We start from the raw sequence: 4,159 nt of genomic DNA, 5'->3' as shown, positions 1-4,159 counted from the left end.
CGACATGACGTGGTGCAACGACGGTACCGCCACCTGGGGGAGGCCACGCGGACTAAGCCATGTATGGGGCCCACAGTGCTCATTTGCCGAGCCCACCCACACAAAACCTGCACCCCCCTCCAGCGCAGGAGCCGCAACCCGGGTGCGTGCAGGAGCCGCAACCCGGGTGCGTACGCCGCACCAAGTGCTCCACCCGCGACCGTACGTGCCCCGCCGAAATCGCAACTCCGGCGGATGAACGGCGGACTTTTCTCGCAGTCGTAAGTTGCAATCCACCCCTATATCTTGCGTCTCATGAAGAGTTATATCAAGTATGCCAAATTCCCGCTGTCCCTATACATGCAGTAAGTTCGTCATGGGCGCTGGCCGGCAGGCCGCGAGACCTGACGCCCGGCGGCAAAGAGTGCTCCTCTGAGGATATAGATGTTCCGTTCCGCCGCACAATGGTGACGGTGACCGCTGCCTGCGGTGGCAACGCTGGGCACAGTCGATACTCGCCGTGTGGTGGAAGGTAAACATTATGCGGTACATCAGTACTTTCCTAATAGTTCGGTCGTCTCACGGCACTGCTTAGTAAATGATGCAAGGCCACATATAGATGATTTATGCGAATGTCCCTATACGTGCTGTAAGACTGGGCACACAACGTGAATCGCACGTCAGCCAGACACTCGAACATGCACTACTCTCGGCCTGCAACGGAGACACACAATACGTAAACATCTGGAATGCGACAATGTCGAGTGCACCCTCTCTGCCACATTGCACCGTCGACACTATGATAACCAGACCAGTAGGTCCACCTATAAAAGCACAATACCACACTCCTCCGACAACTACCATTGCTCAGATAAACCAACACCACCAACACACATCCTACACAGAGGGGCACCAAATATCACCACCCGCCCTCGTGTTATACCACATGAAAAATTGCAGAAGTGAGAGACACAGACCCGCCAGCCTCTTGCTACAAGCATCGAACCGACGTGACGTATCTGACGGTGACTCAGGCATCCGCGTACTGCCACCACTATCCACCCCCCCCCCTCTCTGCCCCCTTCCCACACAATACCAAATTTAACCAACTTTATCGCTTAACCTAACTGTGGTTTTACCAGATTATCGCTTAACCTAACTGTGGTTTTACCAGATTATCGCTTAACCTAACTGTGGCTGTACCAGATTATCGCTTAACCTAACTGTGGCTGTACCAGATTATCGCTTAACCTAACTGTGGCTGTACCAGATTATCGCTTAACCTAACTGTGGCTGTACCAGATTATCGCTTAACCTAACTGTGGCTGTACCAGATTATCGCTTAACCTAACTGTGGCTGTACCAGATTATCGCTTAACCTAACTGTGGCTGTACCAGATTATCGCTTAACCTAACTGTGGTTGTACCAGATTATCCCTTAACCTAACTCAATTTGTCCCTTAACCTAACTCAATTTGTCCCTTAACCTAACTCAATTTGTCCCTTAACCTAACTCAATTTGTCCCTTAACCTAACTCAATTTGTCCCTTAACCTAACTCAATTTGTCCCTTAACCTAACTCAATTTGTCCCTTAACCTAACTCAATTTGTCCCTTAACCTAACTCAATTTGTCCCTTAACCTAACTCAATTTGTCCCTTAACCTAACTCAATTTGTCCCTTAACCTAACTCAATTTGTCCCTTAACCTAACTCAATTTGTCCCTTAACCTAACCCACGTTGTCCCTTAACCTAACTCAATTTGTCCCTTAACCTAACTCAATTTGTCCATCACGCGATCTAGTGTTAACCTAACTCAAGTTGTCCCTTAACCTAACTCAAGTTGTCCCTTAACCTAACTCAAGTTGTCCCTTAACCTAACTCAAGTTGTCCCTTAACCTAACTCAAGTTGTCCCTTAACCTAACTCAAGTTGTCCCTTAACCTAACTCAAGTTGTCCCTTAACCTAACTCAAGTTGTCCCTTAACCTAACTCAAGTTGTCCCTTAACCTAACTCAAGTTGTCCCTTAACCTAACTCAAGTTGTCCCTTAACCTAACTCAAGTTGTCCCTTAACCTAACTCAAGTTGTCCCTTAACCTAACTCAAGTTGTCCCTTAACCTAACTCAAGTTGTCCCTTAACCTAACTCAAGTTGTCCCTTAACCTAACTCAAGTTGTCCCTTAACCTAACTCAGTTGTCCCTTAACCTAACTCAAGTTGTCCCCTTAACCTAACTCAAGTTGTCCCTTATACCTAACTCAAGTTGTCCCTTAACCTAACTCAAGTTGTCCCTTAACCTAACTCAAGTTGTCCCTTAACCTAACTCAAGTTGTCCCTTAACCTAACTCAAGTTGTCCCTTAACCTAACTCAAGTTGTCCCTTAACCTAACTCAAGTTGTCCCTTAACCTAACTCAAGTTGTCCCTTAACCTAACTCAAGTTGTCCCTTAACCTAACTCAAGTTGTCCCTTAACCTAACTCAATTTGTCCCTTAACCTAACCCACGTTGTCCCTTAACCTAACTCAAGTTGTCCCCTTAACCTAACTCAAGTTGTCCCTTAACCTAACTCAAAGTTGTCCCTTAACCTAACTCAAGTTGTCCCTTAACCTAACTCAAGTTGTCCCTTAACCTAACTCAAGTTGTCCCTTAACCTAACTCAAGTTGTCCCTTAACCTAACTCAAGTTGTCCCTTTACCTAACTCAAGTTGTCCCTTAACCTAACTCAAGTTGTCCCTTAACCTAACTCAAGTTGTCCCTTAACCTAACTCAAGTTGTCCCTTAACCTAACTCAAGTTGTCCCTTAACCTAACTCAAGTTGTCCCTTAACCTAACTCAATTTGTCCCTTAACCTAACTCAATTTGTCCTTAACCTAACTCAATTTGTCCCTTAACCTAACTCAATTTGTCCCTTAACCTAACTCAATTTGTCCTTAACCTAACTCAATTTGTCCCTTAACCTAACTCAATTTGTCCCTTAACCTAACTCAATTTGTCCCTTAACCTAACTCAATTTGTCCCTTAACCTAACTCAATTTGTCCCTTAACCTAACTCAATTTGTCCCTTAACCTAACTCAAGTTGTCCCTTAACCTAACTCAAGTTGTCCCTTAACCTAACTCAATTTGTCCCTTAACCTAACCCACGTTGTCCCTTAACCTAACTCAAGTTGTCCCTTAACCTAACTCAAGTTGTCCCTTAACCTAACTCAAGTTGTCCCTTAACCTAACTCAAGTTGTCCCTTAAACCTAACCGACGTTGTCCCTTAACCTAACCGACGTTGTCCCTTAACCTAACCCACGTTGTCCCTTAACCTAACCCACGTTGTCCCTTAACCTAACCCACGTTGTCCCTTAACCTAACCCACGTTGTCCCTTAACCTAACCCACGTTGTCCCTTAACCTAACCCACGTTGTCCCTTAACCTACCCCACGTTGTCCCTTAACCTAACCCACGTTGTCCCTTAACCTAACCCACGTTGTCCCTTACAAACCCACGTTGTTCCCCTTAACCTAACTCAAGTTGTCCCTTAACCTAACTCAATTTGTCCCCTTAACCTAACTCAATTGTCCCTTAACCTAACTCAAGTTGTCCCTTAACCTAACTCAAGTTGTCCCTTAACCTAACTCAAGTTGTCCCTTAACCTAACTCAAGTTGTCCCCTTAACCTAACCGACGTTGTCCCTTAACCTAACCGACGTTGTCCCTTAACCTAACCGACGTTGTCCCTTAACCTAACCCACGTTGTCCCTTAACCTAACCCACGTTGTCCCTTAACCTAACCCCACGTTGTCCCTTAACCTAACCCACGTTGTCCCTTAACCTAACCCACGTTGTCCCTTAACCTAACCCACGTTGTCCCTTAACCTAACCCACGTTGTCCCTTAACCTAACCCACGTTGTCCCTTAACCTAACCCACGTTGTCCCTTAACCTAACCCACGTTGTCCCTTAACCTAACCCACGTTGTCCCTTAACCTAACCCACGTTGTCCCTTAACCTAACCCACGTTGTCCCTTAACCTAACCCACGTTGTCCCTTAACCTAACCCACGTTGTCCCTTAACCTAACCCACGTTGTCCCTTAACCTAACCCACGTTGTCCCTTAACCTAACCCACGTTGTCCCTTAACCTAACCCACGTTGTCCCTTAACCTAACCCACGTTGTCCCTTAACCTAACCCACGTT

This window comes from Schistocerca gregaria, unplaced genomic scaffold (assembly GCF_023897955.1).
Source record: "Schistocerca gregaria isolate iqSchGreg1 unplaced genomic scaffold, iqSchGreg1.2 ptg001669l, whole genome shotgun sequence".
In the NCBI taxonomy this organism is placed as follows: domain Eukaryota; kingdom Metazoa; phylum Arthropoda; class Insecta; order Orthoptera; family Acrididae; genus Schistocerca; species Schistocerca gregaria.
The sequence above is the reverse complement of the archived record's forward strand: the minus strand, read 5'-3'. Positions refer to the sequence as shown.